Source organism: Lolium rigidum, chromosome 2 (assembly GCF_022539505.1).
Source record: "Lolium rigidum isolate FL_2022 chromosome 2, APGP_CSIRO_Lrig_0.1, whole genome shotgun sequence".
In the NCBI taxonomy this organism is placed as follows: domain Eukaryota; kingdom Viridiplantae; phylum Streptophyta; class Magnoliopsida; order Poales; family Poaceae; genus Lolium; species Lolium rigidum.
Window position 1 is genome coordinate 231798433 of NC_061509.1, and position 12176 is coordinate 231810608.

Here is a 12176-nt window from a genome sequence, read left to right on the forward strand (position 1 = left end):
TATACACAATATACGATGTATAACAGCACGCACGAGGTATGAAATCGGTTATGGCCTGGCCTCCGTGTGTCTTGACCATGAAGCGATCAATCCGTTGAACGAGTAAATATGGCAACGAGAACCGTGCATCATCTCTTCTGTTTTGAACTTTTGAAACCTTGCCAATGATCTCATGCCATGGAGCTCCTTTTTTCTTCTTATATAATTCAGTGGATAGGTACGTTGGTCAATTGCAGTTTTGTGGCTTCTCATGACCGATTCCACTTTCTAATTTACTTTTGAACAAATTCCACTTTCTAAATGGCGCAACACATGCATATATTACAAGACCATGACTATGACTCCTCTCCCTTTCAACAGTTTACCCAACTACCTAATGGCTGCTAGTACTTCAAAATATAGGTCTGTTTTGCTGCAAAGAAAGTCAAGAGGCTCAGTAATTCATGTTATACGAATTTTTGTGGTACGTACTATTCAACATGGCTATTGTATATTTAACTCACTCCGCGGCATACATGTTTAAGTAATACCCTCTCCTTCCCAAAAAAGATATTCTGTATCAAAAATTTGTCTAAATTTTGATGTACAGAAAACTTGAATTCTACATGGTTAGGTTGTACATCAACTTCTTATTAGTTTATCATACATATTGTAAGAGACACTACAGAAAAGACCAAAGAAATATGGGGTGGATCAATGGCCAACAATTATTTTAAAAGTGACTTGATTATGAAAGCATATAAATTCAAAATTATTATAAAAAGATAGACCTGAAGCACCCCAGTAGTGAACACTTCTTGTACTTAACTCTTATAATCTTTGTCGCCAATATGTTCCGTGTAAACATGTACCTTGTGCTTCTGTTGTTGCTCAAAATTCCCCTCTGTTTTCGTTGGGAAACTTGGACATGCCTACAGCTTAGGCGATTCCTATGGTTTCAAACCTCTTCGAATAAGTGTTACTTCAATTTAGTGAAAATGTAACATGCACTTCCTTACACAGTTGCACTTTTTTAAACCGAAGTTTGCACTTGTCAGAAATCAAGTGAGCCTAAAGAAAATCGTAGTCAATTGAGAACTAGTAAAACCGTGCAAGTATTATCTGTTTTTTTTTTCTGTATACACGTGCCCACGAACATGCATAAATCGGTCGTTAGTCAATGGATGGATGCAGTAGCCGCAACTAGTTCATTAGTACGCAACACGTTATATTATGCGTTACCTAACCAAATCATTGACTGTAATTAATAATCTCAACTCGATTGCCACTAATTCAACCATATTAAACGGTGTTTTCTTAACTCTCATACGAGATACGACTCAATTTGATTATTCAGCGAGCTGTCCACTCGATCGATCATGACCACACGCATATAAACTTATAGTACCAGTACGTACTACATGCGTACTGTGAAAGTCTCAATCGAGTACGTACGTGGAGCCAAACTAATAGAACCCAAAACCTAGCTAGTTTTTTTTAGAGAAACATGGGCATCACCCCCGGTTCCAATTATATTGAAACCAGACATCCAAGCTACATCATCCAGGGTTTTAGTTTTTCAAGCATTACAAATGCCACCCTCCAGACAACCAAGTAAACCTAGCTAGCTAGTTTTGCTATTATATGTCCATAGACGACGGAAGCAATGATCGTGGAATGATTTTTTCGAGGTAGTGCCCCGGGGAAATATAATTGACCCGATCCCTGAACGAAGACAACGCGACATTCATCCGAAACTGCCGAGTTCCTATCAGGATTAAGAATTTTCCCCTTGGCTTTGCTTGCGCTAAGGGGTTCCAAAGGTAATAGTCACATACATGAAAGAACTCGCAGAAAAAAAAGGAGTCAGGTGAGACATATATGTGCAGAAGAACTCCACAGCGAACATGACCGACGATCATATAGATTGACCTTCCATTGGTACAAATAAATGATGAGTGATCAGAAGTCGAAATTAGCGGGCACATTCGCGTTAACCCCTTCCTCGGTGACTCAAAATTAGTCACAATTATTTTTCGGACCAAAAAATAAAGGGACTCATAGTAGAACTCAAACTATGCATGGATTGGGCTGCTGAAGATAATACATGTGAAGAGACCCATAAAAAGAACGCAACAAGCACGCAACGCTGATCTCGGGAGTCTTCCATGAGGCCATGACTAAGACTAGTTATAGTGGGGAGTAACATAGAGTAGTAACATGCACATGTTACAAATCTATGTTACAACCTTCGTAGTGGAGAGTAACATATGTGTGGTGTCATGCAAACTTATATTTATTATGTTGTAGACTCATCTTGTCTTGGGAAGTGTGATGTTATGGTAACATAGCTAGTTACCACTCCACTCTCTTTCTTCATTTATTGTCATGCTATGTCACCAAAATATCTTGGGGTGTGTGATGTTACTATCTATGTTTCTTCACTATGAGTAGTCTAAGCGGTCGATTTCCCTTAAAAAAAACTAGATGATCGATTTACTCATGGCGACCTGGATTGACAAACGATGGTTCGTCTGTCTGTACTCCTACGCGGTACCTATTTTTTGTCTCTACATCTCGGTCTCGCCCTCTCGCCGATCTCCTCGCCTGGAAGCTCATCGCCTCGCCCAGTTACCTGCTCACCGATCGGCAGTCTACCGCCCTGCCACTCTATAAGTCCATGATTAAGCCTCATCTAATTCAACATCCAATCCATGATTTAATTCTTGATTAGGGTTCTATGTAAATTCCTTCGCTATTATAGGTGCTAGTGTTACAATTCCAAAACAACTGCAGGGTGCCGTGAAAAATAAAAAAAGAAAGCTAGAGAATACTTTTATTGAATCACAAAGAAGTGCTTTAAATAAGTATTTTTCAACTAAGAGTAGTTTTGATTTCAACAACACTAATCAAAGGATAATTTCTGATCTGGGACAAGATGATGGGAATAATATAGATGCAGATCTTAAAGCCAACGAACCATCCTAGGAATAAAGGTAAGTAACTAACTAGCATCAGATTTTGCAAGTGTAAATATGTATCTAACTATATTTATTGAATGTAATTGGAAATCTTGATGGTAATGTTAATGAGGGCAGTACGGGGAAAGAAAACTTGCAGGTGGAATAAGGTGATTTCTGTTATCCATCTATGATCCCGGAATATGGGATAATCTTGACAAATGCAAAAGGGATATTTAATTGAAAAGGGGCCTATTAGAGAATTGGGTATGGAGTTCCCGAAGGATGCTACTGATAGACATTTTTATGATGCTTACTACTGCAATAAGTTAGTTTAAAAAGAGTTTGTTGGTAGAAAGTTGTTGGTTTACTCCAAAGAGTTGGATAAAATTTATTGTTTTTGCCGCAAGTTGTTCAAATCAAATAAGAGCAAGTACTCTTTGCTAGCATCTGATGGGTTGAGGGATTGGAAGCGCCTTAGTTCGAGACTCAAAGAACATTAGAGAGACATTGAACATTTTACAAACATGAATACACAATATGAAATAAGGTTGAGGTTGAGAAAAAATCAAACATTTGATGATGATATGCAATGGAAGATTGCAAAGGAAAAAGAACGTTGGAGACATGTATTTCAAAGAATAGTTTATGCACTACAGTTTCTTGCAAAACATAATTTGGCCTTTCGAGGATCAAATGAAAAGTTGTATCATGATAATAATGGTAATTTTCTAGGCACAATTGAAATGATTGTTGAATTTTATCATGTGATGCAAGAACATATTAGGCACATTCAAAATAATGGAATTCAACATCATTATCTTGGCCACAATATTCAGAATGAGTTGATTTCACTCACCGCTGATGCCATGAATAGGTTAACTTAAAGATCATCAAGGGTCTGTAGTATTTCTTGGTTATCTTGGATTGCACCCCGGATGTGAGCCACGAAGAGAAAATGACACTAATTGTGGGTTGTGTCTACCTATCAAGTAACATTTCGAGAGTGGACTTTCCTAGAGTTCTTGAAGGTTGATGACACATTAGGTTTGGGTCTTTTTAATGTACTAATGGATACAGCGGATTCTCTTGATTTGCATGTCAATAATGTGAGGGGCAAGGTTACGATAATGGATCCAACATGAAAGGGAAATATTAAGGTGTCCAAAATCATTTTCTTATAGTAAACCCGAAAGCATTAAATATGACGTGTGCATGTGATAGCTTGAATCCCACTCTCGGTGATATGGCAAAATCTTGCGAACAAGCTATTTCATTCCTCGGCTATCCAATGTACATATGTATTGTTTGAATTTTCTACTCAAAGGTGGAAGATTTTGCTTGATAATGTTCCAAAGCTGAATATCAAAAGTTTATCTTATAATCGTTGGGAGAGTCAAATAAAGAGTGTGCAACTTATAAGCTACAAAACTCCACAAATAATATTATACTAGAAGAAATGGGCGAAGGCAGTACACTTGAGAAATTTAAAACTTTAGTTGGTATGGTTATTTGGCATGATATTCTATTTTCTGTAAACATGGTGAGGAAAGAGTAACATGAACTAAAAAAAAATTCAACTTCGCCCAAGGACCCTAGAAAATTTAGAGCCATCCCTTGTATGTGATACTAGTGTGTATGATACTATCTCTATATTGTATAGTATTGGGTGCAACCGCTTGGCGACGGTAGCACGGGATTTCTACGGTCGGTGCGGTTGGTGTACTGATAGGCGGCTCACATGAAGATCTTGTGGCGGCGCATTTTTTTATCACTTTTAGATGGCTGGTTCATGTCGAGACTTTGAGTGATCCATGATTTGTAATAAATTTATATTGGAGACCTAATAAAGTTAATAAAGGGCCGCATGCATTAATTGATGCAGAGGCTAGGGTTTTATCCCCCTTATCGAAAAAATGTAGTAGCATCATAGTCTTCTTATATCTATTGGTTTGTATAATTTCAATGCAAAATTGTGTACGAGATATATTTGAGATTTATTTTTCTAGTTCTACATGCTATGATACAGTATGTCAGTATATATATATGATACTAGTATAATCTCTCATTTCAATTATACTGACACATTAGCCTTTTATATGCATTAGATTCCTGGTACCACCTATGATATCCACATTGTGGGAAGTTATATAAAGAGGTTCAACTACCTGAAACCCGCTAGTTGCATACCAACATTGGTGCTCTCTTTAGAAAAAAATGGAAAACATTATTTCTAGGTATCAAACCAAAAAAATATAAACAACTACATAGACACATGCAATATGTAGGCTACAAGGTTCATTAAACAGTACATTTTTTGGGCTAGATAAAAAGAAAAAATTTGGATAAAATAAGTGTATCTTATATTCCTTTATATAGCAAGAAGAAAGAATTTCTGGAGCTAAAATATAACTTTTTTACGGAAATGTGCGCAACTATACATGACATGTATATGTATTCACTGATACGTTTTTACGATTTTTTTGAAACTTGAAACTACCATTTTAACAAAAATAAATTAAAACCAAGTTCATTAGAGCTTAGGTGCCTCAGATATTCTCTCATCAACTTCCTTTCCACTACTCACAGAAAAAGACCATAATCAACTGTTGGCAACGGTGTCTAAAGTTATGTCATTGCCAAAGAGGTTTGCGATTTTCTCGCTACCTTGGTTGCTGCCTACCTTGAATCCACAGCGTTTGATGGCATATCTTTGTTGGCGCGATGTTGAAGTGTCGTGTTTGGAGTGTTCATTCGTGTCATCTAAAATAATAAAATGTGTTTTCTCCAGAAGAAGAAAAAAGAAGACATGGTCCCTTGTGTTGGCTAGAGTAAGTGTTGCACTGTTGTTCGGATCTATGTTAGGTTCAGGGCCGGCCCTGACCCATGGCAGCCATGGGCGGCCGCCTAGGGCCCAAGCCAAGGAGGGGCCCAGAATCACAATTTTCTTTAGTATGGGCTGAAGACAAAATTTAATACAGGTGAACATGCCCAGTAAAAAATATGCAATCGGTCTGTCCATTGCCCCATCGGGAGTCTTCCACGAGGCAGGACTATATTGATCTAAAAAAATGAGACACGGATATAGGCAGCGAACGGTTGACTCAGATCTGGATGAGCTAGCGAGTAAGGAGTTCAGCTGTTCCTCATCTTTGCATATAAGCCCGCTCCCTGATCGCCTTGGCCGGCCGTCCTAATGGCCGATCGACTCGGCCTCGCATGCCCGCTCGCCGATCGGTAGCCTGCCTCCCTGTAAGTCCATACCCTCCATCTAAGCAATGATTTATCCTCTTAATTTGGGTTCTAATTTGATATAAATTCCTTCACCATTATATTAATTAGAATGCCAAATTAATTGTCAAGTGATGTGAAAAAAGCTAGAGAATCAGTTTATTGAATCGTAAAAAGGAGAATTAAATACGTATTTTGAAAAATTATTTGAGGTCAACTATGTTACAAGATAAATTGAATGGATTGGTTACATGTTGTATTGAGAGGATATCTTGAACAACATTGATCTTGAAATTGTGGTCAATGATTTTGCATCTAGGAATGAACGAAGAATATTTTTTGTGAAGCATTGAATTATAATTATCGATGGAGTCATTGTAATTTCATTTTTTATTTTATATAGTCAAACTAGTAGGAAATAATTTTTATACTTTGCTACCGTTTTATCATTATTTCTTAAGTGATATTATTTATATACATCTTACATGAAGTATGTATGCTTATATTTTAACTCTTATATTTCTGTAAATGAAAGTAGGCACACGTACATTTATATATCTAGTTATACCGACCTATGTATTACATTCAAGGGGCCCTTTTATCGACTTCACCCAAGGGCCCGGAAAAACATAGGGCCGACCCTGGTTAGGTTTAGTTGTGGGTGTGTGGATATTCGGTTTGAGTGGGCTTGGTGTTGTTATTGTAGATTTTTGTCCAATTTTCTTCCAAATGTTAACCATCCTCTTTTTAATTAATGGATGAGGCAAAACGTTTAACTAAAAGAAGAAAAACCCTAGTGGAGAGCAATGTTTCGTTCAAGGGTACCTTGGGCGACACACACACAGAATTGCTACGATACATTTGTTTGTGGTTCTGGTAACTTTGGCATGTGTCAAAAAGTGAAGTTGTCATTCACTGGATGCGTTCACTCCGAGCGACTGAAATTGAGGTTAGGTTCTTATAATTTTCCAAAAACAACACCTCTATACTACCAAAATGCACAACTAAATTTATTTCCATATATCACAATGCACGGATGAGCTTTCCTGGCATTTTTAAAAAAGTACTGTATAATTTTGTCTATGGGCCAAATAACTGCCGCATTCGAATGTCTCTTTTAAAACATGCCAAACAACATAGATGTCATCGACGTTTTCTTGTGTTTTTTCCTCACGTTTGGTGGACTTGAAGGTACGTTGCTTGCTTGATCGACTGCGAAGAAGACGTGAATCTGGCTGGAGAGCTGCCACGAAGCGACCAAACTTGCTCGGGAAGAAGTTGGATGTACTTGTTCCTTTTCCTCGTACGCGTGCGCACGAACACGAACGGGTCGTTAGTATAGAAGACGCTCATGTATTTAGCCGCAACCTTATCTGCTCTGTGTGCCAAGTACCTTACTATACCATTGACTGCATGTCATAATCTCAACTTGTTTGGTTATAATTTCAACAATATTTATACCCCAGAAAACAATTAAAAAATATTTAAATGGACATGCGAGCTCTCAAAGTCTCAATCGAGTAGGGCACGTTGAGCCAAATAAATAGAGCCAAATATACCCATAAACAACCGGAGCAATGAATCAATGATCTACACTTTGGCGTCTCCCTTTGGTATCATATATTCTATGAGATGGTTTTGCAACGCACTGCACCTGCTGAAATTGGCTGCGGAGAGCGTGTGTGTATATTAACCGATCATCCTAGGATAACCCGAAGAACGATAAGCCTCTCAGGCTCTCGTGGATTTGTTAGCATTCAATCAGGCTCAGTCCAGCACTCTGTCTATCTTCGGATATTTATGCGCATAAGGTCTAGCTATAAGCGAAGAGTCTACTTCATCGCAAAAGCTCAAACTAAAGGGATGAGAAAAACTCTCCTTTATATGCCGGACGTAGCCTCTTCCCGCAGGCGAGGTGGGACTAGGTATGCTAGGATATATTACAGATGCCTCAGTTATAAAAATTTGGATGCTTATGTAGGTTCACGGGTATGAGTTCTACGATGCCATACATGTACCCGCTCTAACCGATGGTATGATATTTTTCCATTTATGTACTCATGGGTAATTCTAATACTACCTCGTCATAAGGGTGATCATTCCCAATCCATGCCTTAGAGGGGTCTTTCCACCGAGCCAAGGCCATCGTAGATGCAAAGCTCTTGCAAACTTGTCGACGTCCATGATGCCAAGCCATCCTTTATCGTTTGGCATGATCAACTCCTACATGCCGGAGGCAATATGGAAGAATTAGGCTCCTCCACAGTGCAAGCTCTTCACTTCTCCCAAATCGTGTATGGACGGCCAACAACCTCCAAAAGCGTGTGTGGCCTAATTGTGGCGTGTGTCAACTTTGCGAAAGGGATCCCAGAACCGCAACACAACTTTCTTCAAATACCGCTACTCCTTGCGGGTTTGGGACTCTATTATCGCTTAGGTAGGCATCACCAATGTGGACACTTCGTCTTGGGGCAATTGAGAAACAGTCGAAGAGTGGTGGCTTAGCTTCATCTACACCAATGGTACCAAGAGAAAGTTCTTGAGATCCTTATCATGCTCACCTTTTGGAAGATTTGAAATGAGCGAAACACGAGAGTTTTTTGAAATATTTCCACAATACCGACCGTTGTTGTAAATAAGATTAAGAAAGAGGCGGCTCCTTAGAGCATGATGTAGCTAATTAAGTTTATTTGATATTGTAGGTTGTTGATCTTAACTAAATTTATATGGATTGTTTTATGGAACGGAGGTAGTACTATGTTTTACACGGGTAATTAGCCGTTGCCATCCTAGCCATTTGACCAATAATCCAATGCAGTACGTCCAGCCGTCCCGAGGGCACGGCTCACTTTGTTGTCCGTTCAAGAAAAAAATGTATAATTGGCTTGGCCCCTCTGCCCCGAGCCCCGGATCGATCCTAGAAAAGGACGCGCGACGAGACATATATTCGCCCGACGGCCCAAAACTGTCCAGTTCCAGTCAAAGCCAATATTTTCCGCTTGGTTTGGCTTGCGCTCTAGATATACCCAGGCTGGTGGAGAAAACGATCTCGCTTCGCCCGATTTGGTTTTGCGAGTGATGCAGTGAGAAGGACGGCGGCACGATGATCATACGGCCAGACACGCATTGTAGTGCTCCGTCGGTACAAATGCTGGGAGAAACGGAGCTCGGAAGTTACCCGGTGGTGAGCAAGTCGTAGGCATATCCTGATATCCAATAGGCTATTAATAATCATGTAACTGTATATGCATGTACTGGATCATGCAAGCACTGCCCATCCTTCCTGTAACGAACCCATGGAGAAAACGAGAAAGGCCGCAAGCTTTTCCTCCAAGTGGTCGATGGCATGACTCGTCGACGTCGTCGTTCGCAGAGACGCCGATGTGTGACCGGTCCAGAGACCACGATAGGTTGGTTGATTGGCGATGCGCACGAAAGCTAGGGGCCGGCCGTTGCACCTGGCGAGCTCTAGCGGCCGCACACATCGAGACGGGAAGGAATCGCGCGTACGTGTCCGAATTCACTCGATCGGGTTGTTTCATTCCAATCCCATCCTCTTGCTAGCTAGTGCGGTTTAGTGCCACACTGCCGGTGGTCACGATGAATGTCATCCACGCTGCGGAGGCATAGTTACATGCCTTTTTCCTCGGTTGTTAGGCCCGCAACGGATCGATTTTGCTTCCACGGAGGGACCAGCAGCTAACTAGTACTTTCTCGGTTTGATAGATGCATTTCAGTTGAGAGTGGATAATTGGAGGCCAAGCTTTCTCCATTTGCTAGGTTTTATGATTTTTGTGTAGTCTAAAGTACAAAGTACTACTTTACTACTTCCTCCGCCTATAAATATATTTTTGATTTATCAAAATTTGAATGTACCTATATGAACTAAATGGTCTCTACATACATCTACATTTCGATAAATCTCAGACCTATTCATAGGCAGAGGTGGTATTTTTCTGTTTGGTTGATGTATTTTAGTATGTAGATATATCCATATTTACATAAAAACGAGTCACTTGTTTCGGAATCCAGAGCGGCACGCCGTGGTGGAGAATGTGCAGATCAATTGTAGTGATGAACCCAAACAAAACTAAACTATCGATTTTTACCCTTCTTCTTTTTTGTTGGAAAAGCATGCTTATATAGTTGGTATGGATCTTTTGTGATATCCTCACCGAACATCATCTTGAATAGTAACATCATAACTTGAAATAGAAATCCTTTACCCGGGATCATGCGAAAGAAAGTGAGCATTATATGACCTTGCATTTGGTCGGCGAAGGTGGATGTGGTGTTGTATCTCCAATTTCAATCTCACTCTCAATATCGGATTGGAACGGATGTGCGAAATCAAGACACGACAACAAAAGACCACCATCTTTGATTTCTTCATCATCTATGACTAACGGTGTTGAAGAAGATGCAATCTTCGTTGATGCTTGTTTCTCAAAAAGTTGCGCAATTTGGTTATTTCTCTTTATTTCTACACTTAAACTGAGTTATGTACATTAGCAATTTAGCAAACAGAGAGAATAACATATAACATAGACACATAGAGAATAGCTCACTTGTGGTCATGGCCTCGTGGCGGGTCACCTGGTCGTCGGTGGGAAGATCAGAATCGTGGGGGAGAGAGGCGGCCGGCGCCCGACGGTCAGTACAGCGGCCGAGGCTGGGTGACGCTGATAAACACAGTGAGGGCAGAGAGCATGGGCTGGACAGGTAGAGTGGAGGGCAGGCGTGCGGCGGCGGTCAGTCGGGGCGGCAATGGTTGGTCGGGTTGGCGGCAGTTGGAGGCTCGGGGTGCTGGGAATCGCGTGAGTGTATGACCGCGTACACTATCGCCCGTTTCTTGACCTCGACTCCTCCCAGGCCAGGCTAATTGGGCTTTTTTCATGGGGTACCAATTTTTTTTCTGTGCTGGATTTGAAACACTCTGATTGCTTGTTTGAGAATGAGAACGTGCAGCCGGCCGAAATCGTTTAAAAAGGCCGATCTTCGCGAAGGGAAGACAACTCGCTCCGCACGCGACAAGTGGCGCACTGTGGTGCCAGAAAATCCCTGGGAAGTGGTCTCTCTGCTCGTCACGTGTCGCAAGGGGAAGGAAGGTGGGGATGGAGGAGGAGAGAGAAAACTGGGTTGTGTCAGTTTTTCCCTTTTTTTCTTCTAGATTCGTTTTTCAAAATGAAATATCTTGAGAACAGTAAGTCCAAATTGCGAACCGTTTTCACTTTTGAGATCCTCGCGTCGAGATCTTTAAAACTAGATCTCATGTTGATAGGTTTGGAGATACTTTTTTTTCGTACTTCCAATAATATTATGATTGTACCTGTGGTGTGTAACTAACTGTACTCGTGTTTCAACTGATAAGTACTTCTGTTTTTTGTGTATTTGGTGCAATTTTTTCCTTTACACGGGCTAACTGTACTCGCCAGTGTACGAAACTGTACATGTACTTACGCGCGACTGTACCTGCTCGTGTGCGCCACTGTACTTTTGTACAAGTACTTGCTCGTGTTCACGACTGTACCTGCTCGTATGCGCGTTTGTGTCTGCTCGTGTGCGTGATTGTACTTGTACTCGCTCATGTGTTCAACTGTATTCGTGTGTTGTGCGTGACTGTACCTGCTCGTATGCATGACTGTACCTGATCGTGTGCGCTACTGTATTTATGTACATGTACTTGGTCGTGTGAGCAATTGTACCTGCTTGTGTGCGCTTTTATACTTGTACTCACACATGTTTGCAACTGTACTCGTGTGTTGTATGTAACTGTGCTCATGCTTCTACACAACTGTACTCGTGTGTTTGTATACGATTATAATTATATGTTATGTGTAAGTGTACGCCTATTGGAAACTAAGCTAGAGATGTGGTTCAGTGGTTGCATGCATATGCTAGCCTGCTTGTGCATGGACGTGCTCGTGAGCAAACTACCAGGGGAGATACTCACGCGGAGAAGTACGCGCGCGGCTCTAGACGAAGCACATGCGAGGTGTCGTACGC